The 20,685-nt window shown below is 47.4% G+C and overlaps 1 protein-coding gene and 1 non-coding gene across 4 annotated transcripts in view; one reads left to right on the top strand and one right to left on the bottom strand.

The window, feature by feature from the left end:
• GFRA1 (GDNF family receptor alpha 1) overlaps window positions 1-20,685 on the top strand; it is a 188,733-nt gene that overhangs the window by 52,882 nt on the left and 115,166 nt on the right. The window lies entirely within an intron of this gene.
• On the bottom strand, window positions 7,111-7,186 carry TRNAV-AAC (transfer RNA valine (anticodon AAC)). The gene has a single exon. It is a non-coding gene; the product is annotated as a tRNA-Val (tRNA).

Here is a 20,685-nt window from a genome sequence, read left to right as displayed (position 1 = left end):
AGCACTGGCTATTGAGATGTAATAGCATCTTCCCGAGGCGGAAGCTGCTAGCTCCCCGACGCCCTGCGCCATGGTGGGAGGCAGTGAGATATCACTAGGATTTCCAATGGAGAGAACTGAGCTGGCTTTTGTGAATTATTTGCATGGCACCGGCTTTGGAGGACCATTTCGTATGGAGAGACAGTCCCTGAAATGATGGTGAAGAACTTGGCAGCTAGTACCCCCTCCCCCTTTCCCTTTGCTTCTGGCCTTTCTTCCTGTGAAATTCATGCTCAGTAAAATGTGACCGTAGAAATGTACTAGTGACGGTTGCATCGGACCAAGACAAAAGGTCCTGTGTTTTTCAGACAGAATCTAAAACACAATTCTAGGGCACCTTCTGTGGTTGAAACTCGGTTCCAGGATTGTGCCGTTCACTGGAAACCTAGGGGCCATGCAGTGTGCTGAGAAATAAACAGAAAACTGTGTGGCTTCAGATGAGGAGAAGTCCCAGGGTCATCGCTGAAGCCCATCCACCCAGGGCAACTCTGAGTGGCTCTGGCCTCCTGACCACGCAGCAGGGATCCAGGCTCTGCTTGCGTGTCTTGTCGGAGGGGTCACGGACGGCTGGGGGAGGTGTCGCTTTGCAAGCGTGCGCCTCTATCAGGGAGTGCGTGCGTGTGGCCTTTTAGCCCAGAGGCGTCCGTCCGTGCCTGTTTAAACAGGGCTGCTGTGCACCACGGCAGGCAGGAGAGGGGAAGCAGGCTTGCAAGTTGACAACATCAGACGTTCTCAGAGGAAGCCAGAGTTATTGCCTCTGGATTACATTACCTTTTATTTCACTGCAGATCAGTCTCGTTATGGTAGGTGATGGTGCAGTAGCTACTGCTGGGCCTTTCTCCGCGGCATCTGTGCTCTGTGCACCGGGGAGCCATTTCATAGCTTTCCGGGGTTCTCTCGTCTGTAAATGCCACTTGCTGTGGCAGTTAGACCCGGGGCATGAGGACTGGCAAGGACAGCGGGCCCACAGCTGGCCTTTCATATTATAAGCTCCAGGGCCACAGCCATACTTTCTAGGAGCCTTTCCTGACCCGCATTCCCTGTGACCCGCAGAGCTCGCAGCCATCGGATGAGCTCAGTAATTCCAAAGGGCCACCAACTTCCTCTTTACTGTATCAAATGCCACTGAAAAATGCCCTTTGTGTACTCACAACTGGAATCTCAAGTTTTAGAGCACTCTTATACCAATCCCTTAATAAGGAAGTCAGGACCACGCACACGCCTCGTTTGAAGTTACTGAAGCACCTTTGGATGCTCTTGAGTTTGGCTCAGCCTTGACTCTGAAATCGCACAGAAACCGAGCGAGCAGCCTGGAAATCAGGCGATCCCTGGCGGCAGGGTTGTTGAAAGCCCAAGCGCGCACAGTGGAAGGATTTCCCCGTTGAGTCGATTTCTCCCCTCTGCAATGGGACCCCGGAGAGGCACACAGCCTTTCCTCTTCCCCTGATCCCACCTGGAGCTGGGGTCTCGCTATTGGATAGATGTTTCTCCCAGCGCAGGTCACATCTGACACCTCTGGAACCTAGTGCCCTTGTTTCTTTTGTAATTGGTAACTGTGCCCGGCACTTTCTAGGCCTTGAGGATCACGGAGTAGACAGGACAGCAAAGTCCCTGTTCTCAAGGAGCTCACGGTCTAGCTTGGGGACGTTGGTGCCAACCATGGAGATCCAGGAAGTTCTGGAGAGATGCCTGCAATGGGGGAAATATCCCAGGGTGGTCTGCTGGTGGCTAGGAGGGCAACTTTGGGGGGGGTGTCCAGAGAATGATAAGAAGGAACCCTTGTTGGAGGGGACCAGCAGGGGACCTTGCAGGGGCGAAACCAGTTGGGCAGAAACAGCCCACGTTCCAGGATCCGTAGGAAGCCAGGTTGCTGGAGTTTGTGAGGGAAGGAGAGTTGTGGGCAGGGAACAAGCCGAGGGGAGCAGGAGTGGCCGTTGGGGATCAGAGGAAGGAAGCTGGTGTGGGTTTTAAGCAGCAGAGAGGCTGGTCTCATTTATGCTAGAAACTCCCAGGCTCGCCGCAGTGCAGATGCAAAGAAGAGTGTGTGCGAGGTGAGACCAGGGCTAGACTGCTGAGCGGGCTCGGCCGGGCTGAGATGGGACCCTGCCCACGGGCCCTGATTGCTCCTCTTTCTGGGTGTCTGCCATCCTGGGCGGTGGGACCGACCGGGAGGCCCATTCCTAGCAGCTCGCCTCTGCCGAGTGCCACACTTTCTGCTCACGTTGCCCATGGGGAGTCACCTGTGCCCATGACTCTCACCTCCTTTCCTTAAGGCTGGCAAATAGTGCTCATTGAGGGCCTCATTAAAATCTTCCTACCTGTGTCTTTAGATTTCTCCAGTACATACACACATGTGTATCTTACGTATGAAGTTAACATCCTGGGGAGACCTCAGTTTGGCTCCCAGCAGAGGTACTGCCTCTGTGGGGGACTTGGCCCAGTCGCCCTGCCCTGTGGCTCGGCCTCCTGCTCATGCTCTGCCTTACGGATTTGCCTTCATAGAGGACAGCGATAGCCCATTGTCTTCTGTGAGAACGTGGGTGAAAGACAGGCTTCCCGAGTGGCTGAGTATTAAGGGTAAAGGAATTGTGATTTCAGAAGTGTAACTTACATGGCCATTTAAAAACCACCAGTTCTTTCCCACATGGATTAATGTTGGCACTCACAATGGAGGGCACTGCTTTTACTCATTTGAATGGAAAAAATCAATCATAGTTTGGTTTCTGGCAGCCCAGCCAAGCCTGTTAATTATTGGGGTGGGCTTATGGTGACAGGGACCAGTGCCATTCATAACGTGCTTGACTTGAGTTCTTCCGTCTATTTCACACTTACTGGTTGAATTGCTGGGGTTGGACTTCAGGTTGTCCCAACCACTTCCGAAAACCCATCCATTATAAAGCTCTGACCCTTTAGCCATGAATTATGGTCCCTCTGGTAATGTTATACATTATGAAATATTGTTTTCTTCTTGGGTGTGGGATTTGCAGGAATAAATTAAATCTATTGTTATCATTTCCAGGTTAAAAAAAAAATCCAAGTTGTCATATGCTTTTAACTAGACGAGAAAAATGTGTTTACATTTTCATGGTGGCAAGTGGTTGGCTCCCTGGTCACCTATATGCTAATATTTCCTGTATGCTAATATTTACTACGTATGTATATCATGTCCCTTTTTGGTCCAGAAATCGGTAGACTATTCCGAGTCATGTAGGAAACGCATCCATCTTTTTAGTACAAACTGAACAGCATTACCATTTAATTTCACAGATTCACTTTGTGTGCGTGTGTGATGTATGAGGAAGATGATAACCACATTTGAATAATCACATTCTCTGCGTTGTTTTATCACATTCCTGTGGGCTGTGTGGGGCCACCTGCTCTTTCCCAGGTGACCTTGGAGTGGGTTTCCCGTTGTAGCAGATTCACTGTGTCCCCTCTACGATTCTAGGACATGCCTTTGCGATGAGGTTTCAGGGTCTCTCCTCCCAGTAACTTGAATTTCAAAATTACCGCATGAGTCAAGTGGGAAACTTTTAGATCCCTCTGCTGAGATGGCTGTTAATAAGAGCAGTTTGTCCTTTTACAACTTTATTTTATTGGGATGAGGGCGATGATGATGATGATGATGATAACATTTTTATACTTCCTGTGTTCCAGGCATTGGGACAGGCACTTTACACACTTTTTTTTTATTGAATCTGCCTGTGCATTTTATGAGCTAATTATTATAACCAAACTCCCACTTCACAGAGGAGGAAACTGAGGCACAAGGTGGAACCGGCAGAGTGATGGTTATATAACGAGTAAGCGGTAGAGCCGGGATTTTTTTAAGTTGAGAGACTTTATACTATAGAACAGTTTTAGATTTTCAGAAAAAGTTGTGAAGACTGCACAGAGAATTCCTATATACGCCACACTGTTTCCTCCACTGTTGCTCTTACCTTAGTATGGTGCGTTTGTCCATCATGGAGCCCTCTGCGCACACACCAGACCCAGGCTTGCTCTGGTGACTTCTCCGTCACGTCTAGCTCCACAAGCTTCTAAGCGGGTTTGCTTTAGCTAGTGCAGAAGCTGACTGCATAGTGCCTTGTTTTTGAGCTACAACATTTGCACTTTCTCCCATAGCCTGGGCCAGCCAGGGACACGACCGCTGATCTGTTTATAATCTTCCAGCTGTTAAGCGCTTAAAGCCCCCTGCGTCTTTCTTAGATTGCTTGCTGCTCATTGGGGTCCAAGATAGACCTAGTCTTTAAGTCGCTGAGTTTTTCCTGGGGACAGATTATGAGGCTGTTAAGCATTTCCTGCTTGGGCAGGAGGATGTTTGGGAGGCTGAGCCTTTTGATTTATTTGGGCTGGCACCATCAGCCAATTCTCCCCCACCATTCCCCCTCCCCAGCTTCCTCTCTCTGACATCCCATCCCAGATGCCTGGGCTGGTGCACTGTTCCCTCCAGGCGGAGAGGATGTTCTCACTGGGACGCCAGCCTGTGATGGCTGCATCCATCAGCCGGCCCATGTGCCAATGCCCTCTGGTACCTCTGCTGCACCTGGTTCCCTCCAGGCCAGCAGTCAGGGAGTGGGGGCTCTTGAGCTGTGTGGTGTCAGGGAGCCCCACTCCTGCTGTTTTTGGAGCCTGGCTTGCTGGAAGCCACAGAACATCACAGACAATTGTAGCTGATCACTCAGATTTCTAGTTCGTACATGAAGCAATCTTTTAGGAAGCATTTTGCAAGTTGATAGCCATTTGTTCTTTAGACTTGGTGGTTGGTTGGACGGCTTGTTCCCAGGCTGGCGGCTGGCTGTGGTGGTTGTTGATGAGCAGTATCTTCTAGGGGACACTAAACCAGACCTTCTTAAGCCCAGCCCACCCGTATCCCTGTCACCCCTCTCCCACCTCGTCCCGTTCATCACCATAGGCTCTCCCAGATTGATCCCTAGTCTTCCACATGCTCCTCCACACCTCTGTGCCTTTGGAGCTGCGGACTGCTCTATTGGGAACATTTTCTCCTCTTTCCAGCAATCCTTGTGCTGTTCTGTACACGGTCAGAAAAGTACCCGCGTTCTGCCATCACGGTGGCTGGCCCGGGGGTGGGCCAGTGGGTCCTCAGCTTGATGCTGATGTCTCCCATGTGTGTGTGGAAACAGACTCTCATTTTCCCGTGGTCCTCTAATGTCTTGTTATTACAGTATTCACAACCCTTGGGACACCATTTTACCTGGAAATCATTGAGAAAGTGCCACTTTTCGAAACTCAGCCCAATTCCTCTCTGCATCTCTGAGAGTGTTGCAGTGATCTATTTAATCATCTGTCTTACCACACCACTGAGTTCCTGCAGAGAAAGAAGCTTGTTTTTTATTTTGAATCTCTAGCACCAAATGCAGTGCTTAGTACATACTAGGTGCTCAATAGATGTTCGACAACTGAAAGTGGGAATGAAATAAGGCTCAGAAGAATTAACATCTTGTGTGTGGCTGGTGTGTGTGTGTGCACGCACACACATGCATGCATGTGTGAGGACATGCACATGCTTTTCTGTTTAACAGTCTAAGAGCCATAACAAAGTTGAGATGGAATGCTGGCAGTGTAATAGATGGGCATGTTGATAACCAAGCCAAATCATTTCCTAGCTTTGAATCCTAAAATCTTTTTCCATTCTGTGCCTTTACCACCATGTTGTTTTGTTGTTTTTTTTTTTGAGGCGACAGTGTTTGGACCCAGAAAGAGTCAACAAACATTTACCTGCTCAGACTTTTGCAAGACATGGGCAGAAGCATGGGCAATCTAGCAGACACTGTCCTTGCCTTTGAAGAGCTGACGGTTCCACTGGAGACCCAACGCTAGTCAGTCTCTGGGCCAGTGGGTGCTGTCCTCTCCCAGAGCTGGAGGAAGTCACAGAGGGCGGGGGTCTGGGGAAAGGGACCGTGCTGCTGGAGGTGGCTGTGAAGGAAGCAGAGGGCGTGAGTGGGGAAGGACAGACTGAATGGAGGTTGAGCCAAATATAGGCATTGCGTTCTGCTTATTGGCTATTGGGAGGGCTATGAACCTGACAGGCTCAGGGTTGGGATTAGATGGGGCCAGTTACGGAGCCTTCACAACCTGTGCATGGTCAGAACACCCTTTGCTGCCTTGTGACCCCCAGCGCTCCCAGTATGATTGAAAAGATTTTATCTACTAAATGAATAATAGTATTGGTTCTTGAGTTTTCCCAGTTTTTATTACTCATTTTATTACACCTTGTGCTACTCAAGGGTGACCAGTCAACCAATCAGCATTCCTGATCAGCATAGTGAAAGTTATGCCTCTGAGTTGATGAAATTCCAGTCCAAAAAAAAAAAAAAAAAAAAAAGAGCTTGATATTTTAGATAGCTTGAAAAATGGTTGTCTTGGTTATTTAAAAATCTAGGCAGCAAAGTTTAGACTTGTTCTAAGAAGATTAAGAAGGCCATTACAGCATTTGGAGCAGAGAAAAGGCATCGCTATGCTGTACATTGGGTGGCAGAGGATAAAGATGCTTTTGCTCACCGGGCATGTGCCAGGGAAGAGCATGAACTCACACTTTGCCCACAATAATCCTGTGAGGCTCACACACTCATTTGCCTCCATGTTTATCCCTGTTTTTCAGACACTGAAATAGATCCAGAAAGCTTAATTAAGTAGGTTTACTTTACAGAAGGTCTCCCATCTAGTGAAGGACCACGTCTGAGTTTGAACCCAGGCAGTTGGACTTAGTCTGAATTTTTTTTTTTTCATTTTTTTTTTTTTTTTCATTTTTCTGAAGCTGGAAATAGGGAGAGACAGTCAGACAGACTCCCGCATGCGCCCGACCGGGATCCACCCGGCACGCCCACCAGGGGCGACGCTCTGCCCACCAGGGGGCGATGCTCTGCCCATCCTGGGCGTCGCCATGTTGCGACCAGAGCCACTCTAGCGCCTGAGGCAGAGGCCACAGAGCCATCCCCAGCGCCCGGGCCATCTTTGCTCCAATGGAGCCTTGGCTGCTGGAGGGGAAGAGAGAGACAGAGAGGAAAGCGCGGCGGAGGGGTGGAGAAGCAAATGGGCGCTTCTCCTGTGTGCCCTGGCCGGGAATCGAACCTGGGTCCTCCGCACGTTAGGCCGACGCTCTACCGCTGAGCCAACCGGCTAGGGCCTAGTCTGAATTTTTAATGACCGCATCACACAAGTCATCTTGGAAGGAGGACCAGGAGACTGAGGTGGGCTCGCCGATGGGTCAGGATAGATTGTGCCATGATCAGGCAGGAGGTCCCAGCCAAACCCCAGAAAAGTGGAAGCATATGTTCAGCCAGAAAACTCACAGGTCTTCATAGCAGCTTTATTGGCAGTGGCCTAAAACTGGAGACAGCCCAGTTGCCTGTCCATAGGAGAAAGGGCCAACGACTGTAGTGTTCACACAGAATAGAATGCCACCCCCAAATAACAAGGGGCAGAATGTCTATACCAGGGGTCCCCAAACTTTTTACACAGGGGGCCAGTTCACTGTCCCTCAGACCGTTGGAGGGCCGGACTATAAATAAACTATGAACAAATCCCTATGCATACTGCACATACCTTATTTTAAAGTAAAAAACAAAACAAAACAGGAACAAATACAATATTTAAAATAAAGAACAAGTAAGTTTAAATCAACAAACTGACCAGTATTTCAATGGGAACTATGGGCCTGCTTTTGGCTAATGAGATGGTCAATGTCCGGTTCCATAGTTGTCACTGCTAGCTGTAACAAGTGATATGAAGCGTGGTATCGTCCCCCCCCCCCCCCCCCCGCCTCCGTGTCACCTGAAGTAGTACTGTACGTGAGTGATGCCGTGCTTTGCGGAGTCCGCATCCTGTGTTCCTCTCACTGACCACCAATGAAAGAGGTGCCCCTTCGGGAAGTGCGGTGGGGGCCGGATAAATGGCCTCAGGGGGCCGCATGCGGCCTGCGGGCTGTAGTTTGGGGACCCCCGGTCTATGCACACGACAACATGGACGACCCTCAGACATATTATGCTCCCGAGGCCCCTATATGATTCCAGTTCTATACAATTCTGAAAACCAACCTGTGAAGGATAAAACTCAGAAGGTTGGTTGCCTCTGGGGAAGTGGCAGTGGAAACTGACTTGGAAGAGGCAAGAGGGAACTTTCTGGCCGATGGTAGCGCTCTGTCCTGACACGGGTTTGGCCTACACAAGTGTATGTGATTGTTGACAGAGAACATGAATTTAAGACTCGGGTGTTTCACTTATGTAAATTTTACCTTAAAAAAAAAACTATAAACAAATTTTGTACTCTGGTTAACGATTTGCACATGGAAATATGGAAATATTTAGGGGTGAGTGCACTGATGTCTGCAATCTATTGTGAAATGCATCCAAACAATGAAAATGGATGGATAGGTGGATAAATTGATAAATATGTGAAAAAGCAGCTACTGTACAATGTTAGTAGTTAATGTAGGTGGTAGGTCTATGGGTGCTCATTGTAAATTCTTTCAACTTTCCTATATGCCTGAAATCTTCATAATAAAATGTTGAGGGGGGAGAAATCCCAGTTGGGGTCCTTTGTATAAATAGGTAATGTGCCAGTTACATGCATGAACTCATGCTTTCCCCACAATAATCCTAGGAAGCTCACACACTCATTTACCTCCATGTTTATCCTCATTTTTCAGACCCTGAAATAGATCTAGAAAGCTTAAGTAGGTTTACTTTACAGAAGATTTCAGAGATATAGTGAAGTTGAAATAATTTACAATGAGCACCCATAGACCGTAACTATGAATGCAAAGGTCAGAGGTCGGACAGCAATGGAAAAGGAGGCAGGTCCGGGGTTTGGCTGCAGGATTCCGGGTGGGGAGGAGGCCCCAGATGAGAGGAGGGTGGACGAAGGCTCTGGGTGTCCTGCTAGGGTCCTGGGGCTGCGGTCACGAAGTACCACAGACTGGGTGCCTTAAAGCCACAGGCACTGACGCTCTCACAGGTTTGGAGGCAGGAGGTCTGCAGTCAAGGTGCGGGCAGGGCTGCCTTCTCTCTGAAGTTTCCAGGGGAGGACCCTTCCTGGCCTCTTCCAACTTCGGGAGGCTCCCAGCAGTCCTTGGCATCCCTGGGCTTGTGGTCGATTGCTCTAATCCCTTTCGTCGTCACATGGCCACTTCCTCTGTGTCTCTGTGTCCCCTCCTCACCTTCTGAGGATGCCGGTCATTGGATTTAGGGCCCGCTCTACTCCAGTGTGCACTCATCTTAACTTAATGACATTTGCAGAGACCCTATTTCCAAGTGAGGTCGCATGACGGAGGTTCCGGGTGGACATGAATTTGGGAGAGGGGGACACACTTGAACCGTGACAGGTGACCAACCGATCTGCGGGTCCCCAAATGAGAGGGCATTATGGGAGGACTGGGACAGGAAAGAGAGGAAGGGGCTGAAAGAGGGAGGAAGTCCTGAGGAGAGAGGGGAGAAGGAAACCGGTTAGGATTTGGAAAGAGGGAGAAACAAGGGCGTGGGCGAGAACACAAGTCAGGTGGGCCTTCCAGGGGAGGGCCTGCCTCGCCCCTAGGCCTCCCTATCCACTTATCTCCTGCATATCTTGCAGAATTAAAATGTAAATCTTGGAAATGAAATCCATGGGCCGAGTGTACACAGAGGACGCTTTTGCAGAATAGACAAAGCTGTTCTTTCGCCTTGTTAAACAGCCATGGTGGGAAACCACAGGTTTTATTTGAGACGGATTAAGGGCCGTGATGAGAGAGTCTCGGAAGGATTGGAGGTGCAGGGCTGTAAGCCCACTAAAGTTCAGCTCCTTATCTAAGGCTTAGCCAAACCTAAGGAAACCTTTTAGGCCAGTGTGGAGGTTAGGGACCTCCAGCTGCCGAAAGTTAATATCCTGCATCAGGAAACCACCTGCACTGAGAGGGAGAGGGGGAAGAGGCTTCTAAATTAATGTGCTCTCAGAACAGAGGCCCGCTGTGGTTTGGGACTTCCTGAGCTTGGACCACCCACTCTCTTTGGTGGGTGGATTACAAGTTCAGCTCTTGGAGCCCCGGAGAAGGAGGTCATGCATGGTGGTTCTTGAGAGCTTTTACCATATTCGGTTCTCACACCAGCTCCTGTGATCTGGCCCCAGGCATGCCCTGGTCTGGCTGCCCTCCAGTGTGTCCCCCTCACCCCCCTCAGTCACCTCCTCAGTGATGCCTTTACCTAGACTCTTGGGTTCATCATCTGAGCTTCCTCGTGTCTCAGGGCCCTGGAGCATTCCACCGGTAGCAGGCTACTCTGTTCGGAAGTCACCTTCTCTGAGCTGCCGGTCCTGGATGTCCTTGCTCAAGTTTTACACCTCCCCCCACACCGTCCCCCGCTCCCTCACTCCATTTCTTCATAGCACGTGGACAAAACGAGTGATGGGCTGAACTCACGCCCACCCGGCATCTCAGACTCTGACCTCATTTGGAAATGGGGTTAGTGAACTGTTTTTAGATGAAATCATCCTCGATGTAGGGTGAGCCCCCACTTCCATGACCTGAGAAGTCCCCAGAAGAAGGAGAGGACTCAGAGAGACACAGAGAGGAGGCCACATGAACACGGAGGTAGTGGTGGGACAGATGCTGCCACAGGCCACGGGACGCCCAAAGTCACCAGAGCCTGGAGGAGGCAAGAGGATTCTTTTCCAGAAGCTTTAGAAGGAATACAGCCCTACTGACATCTTAATTATAACCTTCTGGGCTCCAGCACTGTGAAGAAATACATTTTAAAAATTGTAAGCCACAAAATTTGTGGTAATTGGTTGCAGCAGTCCAAAGAAACTAACACAGCAGTGGTTTTCAACTGCTGGTCCACGGATGGGTGCCGGTCCGCCAGAAATTTTGCTCTGGTCCATGAAAGACTTAAACACCTGATGTTGTATGAAGATTATAGACCCAAGAATCTTGGTTGAATTCGCTTATGCTTATGGTGATTTCTTTCTACCTCAGCGGTTCCCGAAATAATTCTCCTATTTTCACTGGTCCCCACATGTAAAAAAAGTTGAGACCCACTGCAATACAGTATTTATTACTGTCTGAAATGACTTTGTTCAATTTTTTGCTTACTTGTTCCTGGCCCCGCTCTCCAGCCATAAAATAAACCACTTGAAGGAATGCAGGGCCTTTCCGCGTTCCTCGTTCCTCCAGCCAGTGTCTAGAATAGCACCAGGCACTGCGTACACACTCAGTAACTGTCCGTCCGCCAAGGTAATGAACCCTCTGAGATAAGAATTGTCTCAATCTCCGGTTGATAGAACTGACTCTCAAAGAGGTTTCTTAATGTGCCCAAAGTCACGTCGTTGGAGGAGTCAGGATTCAAACTCAGGCCTTCTGGTCCTCAAGTTCAGGTTTGCTCAACCACATCATAGCAGCTTTGTAGTGATTTTGGGAGAATTGTTTTTAGTATCTTCACAATTTATTTTGAAATGCACCACTCCTTCTCCAAAAAAAATAAAACCCTAGTTTTATATAACCTGTAAATGGGAACTACAACCTTCCCAAGGAGTTTTGGTTAGTAGCCCGCCCTGGGGGGCAGGAAGTGCATGCGAGCTCGGGGCAGGCAGTGTGCTGAGTCAGCAGCACAGCGGAGAGGGTCTGTGGGGCCTGATTGGAGGAGGGAACCGGAAGCTGTCCCACCTCCCCTGGACGGGTGTGCGTCTACCCCCAGGCTGGGGGAGGACTGAGCACTGAGACTGGAACTCTGAGGGTCCCTGCCCTTCTGTTCCCCCTCAAAGGGAAAATAAAACTGAATTTGGTCCCCGCCCTATTACTGGAGCATTCATTAGATTGTATCTGGGACCTGAAGTTTGGCTTTGGGTTTGATCATCTCACGGATTTGATTCCTGACGAGTCCTTGCTGTCTGTCCTTTACTCTCCCCTCTGGTTCTCGGCCAAGAGTTCAAGCCAGGTGTCCCCTTTGGCTCCCATGGAACTAGGAACTATTTTGTACCTGCTTTTTCGCTTGTCTAGCCTCATGCCATCCTCCAGACACTAGGTGTATTTGCTCTCTCTCTCTCTCTCTCTCTCTCTCTCACACACACACACACACACCCACACACAATTTTCACTTTTTTTTTTTTTTTTTGGTAAATAATGTACATACTGTCAATTGTTTATTAAAGAAATAGGTTTTGATGTACTGGCGTGACTGTTCTCGCTTCTGTGTACCACGGTACCGTGCGGCTTCAGATGTAGTGCCCATGAATAGATGGACATGACATTAGTACACTTTTCACCAAAGAGAGTTACCTTTGGGGCGCTTTTGTGTGAAAGTTGTCTTCCCCTACCCCCGACTTTTTTTTTTTTCCTTTCCTTTTTTTTTTTGGTAAATAAATAAAGCTTGTTTGGTTCTTAAGGGGGAAAGTAGCATGCACTATAGGCTATCTAATATTCTCTCCTAGTGCAAGCTCAAGGTCCAAGTTCATTTTACTGAATCCAATGAGGACATCACCAGGCATGGTCCCTGCTAGTCCAGGTCAGGAACAGCATGTGGGGTTAGGGTGGGCGGAATGGTTTTCCCATGTTCTGCCCACAACACTTCAAGCTTCTTGTGGGTGGAACCCGTCTTAGTCACCTTTTTATCTCCAGGGCCTGGTACACAGTAGGTCTTCGGTAGGCATTTGAATGAATGGATGGATAGATGGTTAGTTGACTAGTAGCTTACAGTGAAGGCCATTCTGAAAAAGAACTTCCTATGGAATTGAGGAAAAGGGTGATGTATGTGACCATTCTGAAGGTACATATCAATGCTCTGTTCCGTACTGGAGGCCTCTGGTTATGTGTGCTCACAGCTTACATGTTAGAGTTGGTCAATGGTATATTAAATCTTTGTCTTTTCTTATGCTTTCCCCATCCAATAAACTGTGGTTGTTCTGAAGCCTAGAAATATAGCCATAAAGTAGAAAATTGAGAGAGCCAGGGGACTTTTGGGGAGCACTGTACCCAACTACTGTGTGATATCAGAAAAATCAACTTTGATGATTGAATTTCCTCAGCAGTAAAAGCAAGGGATTAGTCATCACCTTGAAGACATATCCTATCCAGTCTGTTATTTTCTCTAAACAGTTTTACCTGACTTTCCCTCCACCTGTATCTTCCCTCCTAACAAGATGCTAAGCCTCTCCTCAATCACTTCATCCCCAGTGGCATGGTTAGCTGAGGATGGTGTGTGTATTTAACCTCATTCTAGACAAGTGCTAGTCATCCTGAGACTGCCATGATTTTGGGAACCATTTAGGACTTTCTGTGAACTTGCTTCTTGTTTAAAATAGTGACATGTGGGTGTCTGAAAAGTCAATCAGAATTTTGGGGGAGATTTGGAAGCCTTACTCAAAAGGTTTCTAAGCCATGTGGGCTGATCCACGTCACCCTTTCCTGTGGCTGGTGGGGATTTCCAGCAGGGAGAGGCTCAGTGGGTAGTTACCTCTCCTTCAGAAACTTGAATGCCTGTCTCTTTGTCTTCACTCCCCCTGTTCTGCTTAGATTTTTAAAGAGAGTGTGGTAGACAGGATAGTTGCTCGCTAAAGATGTGTTTGCATCCCAGTCTCTGAAACTGGCAAATATGTTATGTTACTTGGGGAAAAAGTCTTCGCAGGTGAAAGCAATTTAAGGATTTTGATGTGGGAAGATTATCCTGGATTATCTGTCTGGGTGGGCCCAAAATGTAACCACAAAGGTCCTTTAAAGGGGAGGCAGGAGGATCAGAGTCAGAGGAGATGGGACAATGGAATCAGGAGGGGGGGAGGGAAGAGATTTGGAGTATTATGCTGCTGGCCTTGAAGGTTGAGAGAAGAGCCACAAACCAAGGAATGCAGGTGGCTCTAGAGGCTGGAAAAGACAAGAAAAATGGTTCTCTTTTAGAAAATCTGGACGGAGTACAGCCCTGCTGACACCTTGATGTTAGGACTTCTGAGCTTTAAAACTGTAAGATGATAACTTTGTGTTGTTTAAAACTCCTAAATTGATGGTAATTTGTTACAGTTGCAATAATAAACTAATACAGATAGAGAGGAGTTTCCTATTAGATTAAAATATTGAAGGGAAGAGGGTGACTTGAGCAAGATGATTATGTATATATTTTTTTATCCAATGAACATTTATGGAACATCTGTGATATGTCAGACACCGTGTGAAACACAAAGTGGATTAAAATAAAGTCAGACATAGATCTGGCTTTCAGGAGTTTACAGTTGTATAAGGAGGATAAGACTAGTAGAGGAATAATACCACAAGGCTGAAAATGATTTGTCTCCAGATGACTGGAGGGTCAGCCAAGCAGCTGCCTGAGGCACCCATCTGTGAGAAGGGGCTAAAGCAACCTCAGGCATGGCTTAGAAAGACTGTGCAGACTCTTCTTGAGCAGAGTGTGGGATGTGTGGGGAAAACATTGACAAGGAGTTTGGGTTCCGAAGTAGAACCCCAAGGAACTCTCTTCTTAGCGAGGCTTAGGTTTCACTGAAAGGGTTTGCAAGTTTGGGTCAGAGCTGAATTGTTGGGAACTAGGCAGGGGGGATCGGAGTGTCCCACTGAAGTTTCCTCTCACCTCCCCTGACACAGCACTCTTCTGTGCCCTGTACACAGAATGCCAAGCAACTATTTAAAGGTTTTCAGTATGAAAGCCACAGAATTAGCAGTCTGCCGGGCATGCCACATATCTCAGTCTGACGATGATAAAGTATACCCCCCAAAAAGAATGAAATCAATACGGCAATTTAAAGTAGAGAGAGAGTTCTTCTGAAAGGCACTAAGGAAGGCCTAATGGGGTTGGTGCTTGCTAAACTGGACCACGAAGGAAAAGTAACTATTACTTGAGTGCAGAGGTTGACAAACTGTGGCCTGCCTATTTTTGTAAATAAGGTTATTTTGGGACACAGCCACACCCACACCCATTCATGTAAATATTGTTTATGGCTCCTTTTCCACCACAGTGGAGGGTTGAATGATTTCCACAGAGACTGTATGGACTGCCAACTGAAACATGTGTTATCTGGCCCTTCTTAGGACAAGTTCACTGACCCCTGCTTTCCTGTGTCTCTACAGCAAGGATTTGGTCAGAAGTCAACGAATCAGAAATTTCGGAAAGGGTTCTTCACCTGTTTAGGAAATTAAGATGAAGATACTGATAAGAGTGATGAAATGAGTCTGCCAGTCCCCTAAATGCTCAAACATCTTCTTAATTCAGTCCTGTCGCGAACCATTGTTGATGCCCTGCTCTGCGTGAATCAGAAGGCCAATAGCTGGGTCATCCAAAACCAAAAAAAAACCCCACAAAACTTCTCCGAGGTTTTCTTTCTGTGCTAATGATTGAGCACCCATGGACTTAGGGTAATTCTCTATCAACCCAAATACTTAATAATTCAGAAGCCCGGTTCTTGATCCAGCTAAATATCGTGTACTTAGTTAGATATCGACAAGAGCTGTAGCAGAAATTTTAATTAACCTTTCAAACTCCCTCTGGATTGCTCCAGGATAAACAAGAACACATAGAGTGTCCACTGGGTTCATCTGCAGAGAAGGTTGGTTAAAGGTGACCCAGAAAGGTGATCAGAGAGCCCAGGATGATTCATTGGAAATGGCTTTGTTTTCTTGACTTTCTGGTGGGAAAGAATTCATGTGGTTATTTTTAGTTTTTCTATTCTTACTCATCAATCAGCCTTGACAACATCGATTTACCCAACAGACCCAATTTGTAAATAGTAAAATAAATTCATGGGAATATTTAGAAATGCCTTTCTGCCTCTCTAGCAGGTCCAGAAGCAGCAGTTTATTCGAAACTCACAGGCCATCCTAATGCCCCTCCTCTAAGGTTTTATAATAAACTTCCGTTTTATAGATCGTTGACTGTGGTAGGTGCTGTTGGGGGAGGGGAGTGGTTACCAGTAGGCAAGTCCAAGAGCAAGAGTACCCCCGCCAGGGTGGCTGCGAGACTTTTCTGCACCCTCGGACTGTCCTCTCGGGTATCGGAGCACAGAATCTTCCCAACAAAAGCAGGATTTGTGTCTCTTAGGAGACCGGTCCTTCTCTGCTGGCTACATCAGAGAATACAAAACAGATGTGATTGATGGTGAGGGATTGGTGACATTTCAGTGAACTTGGGACTTGAAAGCCTTTATCTTTCATCTCCAACATGGAGTTTATTCACCTCATCTCCCCAAAGCGTGTTTGGTATCATACCCCCTTTCAATGCGAAAGAATATGTGAACGGATTTTTTTAAGAATCAAGTGAAAAAACCCTAAAGTCTTAAAAATCCTCCTCCCCCCCCCCCGACTTTAGTCGCCCCTGGAGTGGGTGTGGAGGTGGCAGGAGTCTTTTGTACTTTCTAAACCCGCTGTTTGCACAAGTGGCTGTTATGACTGCAGCAACATAATTGCTCTTAAAATGCCTCGATGAAAATAAATCTATTTTTATTTTGTAATCTTGTGCCTCCTCGGTTCCCATTTTTCCGGTCCACTTTAGTGAATTCCAAAAATTGCCCTTACAAACAGGGTGTCCTAGCTTGGTCAAAGACCAGCTTTGTCACGGGGGCTGGCTGTGCGTGCATGTCTGCCTGATCGTGTGCAGAGGGCGGCTGGGGAGAAATGAGGGGACGGAGTTGTAAAATGGGTGTAGGGATGTGATTCCTAAATGGCAGCTGTTTCTGCTTTTGCTTGACCGCTTTAAAGGAAGTGTAAAGATAGAAACACACTTCCCAACCTCCCCCAGGACTGCCTTCGGACCCCCAGGCTTGACTGAGAAGGATGGGGAGGCGTCTCTCATTCCTGGTCTATTCTTGGTGCCTGTGACTGCTTGCTGGGCTGGCCAGTTGGGATTGTCAGCCTCGTGAGGGGCCAGCCACACTCATATGGAGTTTCCTGTGAGTTTCTGAGCTCTCTTACTAAGGGGATGTGCTCGGGCTGAGGCGGAATGGACACGAGCTTGTCAGCTCTGCAAGGGGAGTGCCCCTGGGTTGGAGGTACATCAAGCATCCTCTTCTGAGTCTCAGGTTGTAGACTCCATGGGTTCAGGCTCCACACATACCAGCTTTGACTCCATGTGTTCAGGCTCCACACATACCAGCACTGTGTTTTCTGTGGATGACTCACTCACCCTTCTTAGTCTACGGTGTTGATCTTATTTGAGATGACCCTGCAAATATGGCTCATTTGTTTGAGTTACGATAGAGATTCCTGGCCCATCGGGACGAGGAATGGGGGTTCCCATTCAAAGCAGAATTTTATTTTTTTTATGTGCAGGCAGAAAGCCCCACATCACTCAGAAGTGAAATTATCCCTTAACGCACGGTGGTGAGGAACAAGAAAAGGATTCCTTCGGACTTTGCAGTGTTAGCTGGGCACCCCCCCGCCCGCCCCCCGCCCCGTTGACTGCAGACTGACTTGGATGTGTTCGCGCTACCCTCCTCACTGACAGGACATTCCATTATTTTTCTTTGAAATGCTTTAGCTCACTATCAAATGTTTGCAGCTATTAGGAGACTTGAGGAGACAGTCTAGTAAAACCTTGTCATTTCCCCCCTTGTCAACGTGCGAGGGGCCCCTTCTTGCAGGGTGAAAAGGTGCTGTTAAACCGAGTCAGGCTGGAGGACGTGGTATGGAGTTGGGTGTCAGGTTTGCACCATGTGCCTGCTGAAAACTTCATTGCCTTGTACTCCCTCCCCCAAAGAAAAGTCATTCTGATGTCAGTTTTGAAAGCTGAATTGAAAACTCAGAATAGACTTTCCTCATAATTATGCCTCTTATTTGGCAACATATGGTGAAAATTTATACTGCCTATCAATGTAAAAGAACAGAGCCGGGCTCCGGGCTTTTATGGTGATTACATCTACCTGTATGGGGGCTTTATGTGCTTACAATTTGAATCCTTTATAGATGCACACTCAACAGAGTGCAGGCGTAACTAGTACTGTGGGGCTTTTTTGCTGACTAAATGATAAGCAAAGCAATTTCCAACAAATGTCTCCCAGTAGGCTGTCATCATAGAAGCCTTGTAATATTGCTTTTTAACCTTAGCACAGGCAGCTAGCCAGAAATGATCACATTGATACCAGACTGCCTTGCACCAGGCTGTTGCCCTTTTCTCCATGGGAACCTGGTGAACTCTCAAGTACGTGTGGTTCTCACTCCCCTGCCCCCGCCCCCGCCCCCGCCCCCGCCCTGAACAATCTTGTTTTCATTTCCGGAAGATCTTTTACCTGTTCTTGTTCAGCTGTAGGTAGCCAGGCACACTGGGAGTTTAAAAATACAGCAAAACAATTCTCCGGATTGCGTTATTATGCCTTTAATGCATTCAATTAACATTCAGAGCTTTGTCACCAAATAAATGATGCATGTTGGTGGCACAAAGGGAAAGAAAAGGAAAGACTTTGTGGACTTTTAAAAAATATTTTTCTTAAGCAAAGTCAGATCCAGCTGCCTTTCTTCTTTCCCCCTTCTCCCCCTTTGCTTCCTTATGTTTATTCTCAGAACCTTCTATTTTTTTTTTAATTTTATTTACTTATTTATTTTTTTATTAAGTGAGAGGCAGGGAGGCAGAGACAGACTCCCACATGTTCCCCGGGATCCACTTGGCAAGCCCCCTACAGTGCTCTGTCAGTCTGGGCCTCTGCTCTGTTGCTCAACAACCAAGCTATTTTAGCGCCTGAGGTGGAGGCCATGGAGCCATCCTCGGTGCCCCGGGGCAATTTTGCTTGAACCATTCGAGGCGTGGCTGCAGGAGGTGAAGAGAGAGGGGGAAGGTGGGAGAAACAGATGGTTGCTTCTCCTGTGTGCCCTAACTGGGAATCAAACCTGGGACTTCCACACTCTGGGCCGATGCTCCACCACTGAGCCAACTGGCCAGGGTCCTCAGAACCTTTTTTAGATGGCTCTGGGGAATTGGCAGAGCATGATTTTGTGTTTTGGGGGGAAGGCTTTGCTGAGGCTTCTTGAGATGGACTGAATCAAACACACATCCTACATGCAGTTTCCTCACACAGGAGTTGGATCCGGGCAGCATTCTTTGGGTGTCTGCAGTGACTTTAGCTCCTGGGCCTGCACCTTCATGGGAGCTTGTGAGAAAGGCGCGACTCCAGCTTCCTCCTGTCTGCAGAGCACTGGCTCAGGTGGCCCCGAGTTCCTGGGAACCCACTGCTCTTGACCTCCAGCAAGAGGGGCACACTGCTCATCTCTCCTGCCTAGGCCAACTGGTGATGATTTAGATCTACATCTAAATCATCTATCAGGTTGTGATTGCACCTGCTCTGTGTAGTGACAGGTGTAGATCACTTCATAGAGAAAATGCTCAGTTAACATGTTGAATGAATGAGTCTTCTTCCATTCAGAGGGAGGATGCTGTTGTGTTCATGGACCATGTTGGCTCTGGGCCTGACTCACCAGTGCTTCCTCCAGCTGCATTACAGTGGCTGTGTTGTGGTGCCCTCCCCAGCTCTGGACTCCTCTCTGCCTCGCCTGGGGCTCTCATCTGGCTTGAAATGCCTCCCTGGGGGGCATTTGTCTTATCATGGAGAACTATACCCGTCTTTACCTTCATCAGGAAAAGAGACCTTAAAAAAAAACCTCTGGCCTAATGCATTTGCCTTGACCTTCTAAAATGATGAGTGCTATAAATGGAGAAATAGATAACTATTATATATCCATGGTTCATAGAAAATTCTGTCTTTGGCTTGGAAAGAAAGTGTTATACTGGATAAGATTGGAAATGTAAACTTTAATAGAAAATCAAACTCAAAGCGTTGAATAAAATTGTGGGAGTCAATGGTTTTCAACCCACTTTCCTTATTTCTATTGCTGAAGAGATATTTCATTCTTTAAGTATCAATGAATGAATGAATGAATGAATGAATTTCAGAACCCATTTAAGTAATAATTCTGCTATGATGGATCCTTAAGGAGAATTAAACTTTTAAGATAGTTAATTTATGTAGTTGAAAATGTAAACATAGCTGCAAAGGGTAAAACGTGCCCAGAGTGCGGCTGGATGGGATGGGGGAAGAAGAGGAAGAAAGAGAGAGGGGTGATGCTCTCTTAAGACCGGTAGGAAGACAGACTGAGAGATAAAAGTACCACAGAGCATGCTGGGGCTGAGGGTATGCCATTCTCTTGCTGAGGAAGCAAGACGTGTTAATCAAGGAAACCCCTTGGAAGAAGTGTTTCTTGAGCTACAATTTGGAGGAACAGAAGTACCCCGTGCCAGGTGCCTCCTGATGAGAACCGCCCCTTAAAGTAGTTTCCCTTTGTTGGGGAAAGATGTTTTTTTATTGAAGAGGCAGAACCAAGTCTCTGTCTGCAGGTGGACTCACTAACTGGCCCAGGAAGCTTGCTTAGGTGCATTAAAAATGCTCAATTGCTTGCTCACCTTTTTTTTTTTTTTAATATGGTATTTTGTGCATAACATCAAATGTACCATTGTCATCATTTTTGAGTGTATACAGTTCTGTGGCATTAAGTGCATTCACACTGTTGTATAACCATCACCACCATCCATCTCCAGAACTTTTCATCCTCTCAAAGTGAAGCTCTATATAGTATTCATTTAACACTAATTCCTATCACCCTTTCCCCAGCCCTGGGTAACCACCATTCTACTTCCTGTCTACCTGAATTCGACAATTCTAGTCACTCAGATAAGTGCAGTAATG

This window comes from Saccopteryx bilineata, chromosome 7, assembly GCF_036850765.1.
Source record: "Saccopteryx bilineata isolate mSacBil1 chromosome 7, mSacBil1_pri_phased_curated, whole genome shotgun sequence".
Lineage (NCBI taxonomy): Eukaryota > Metazoa > Chordata > Mammalia > Chiroptera > Emballonuridae > Saccopteryx > Saccopteryx bilineata.
This window is presented reverse-complemented; position numbering and strand designations above follow the sequence as displayed.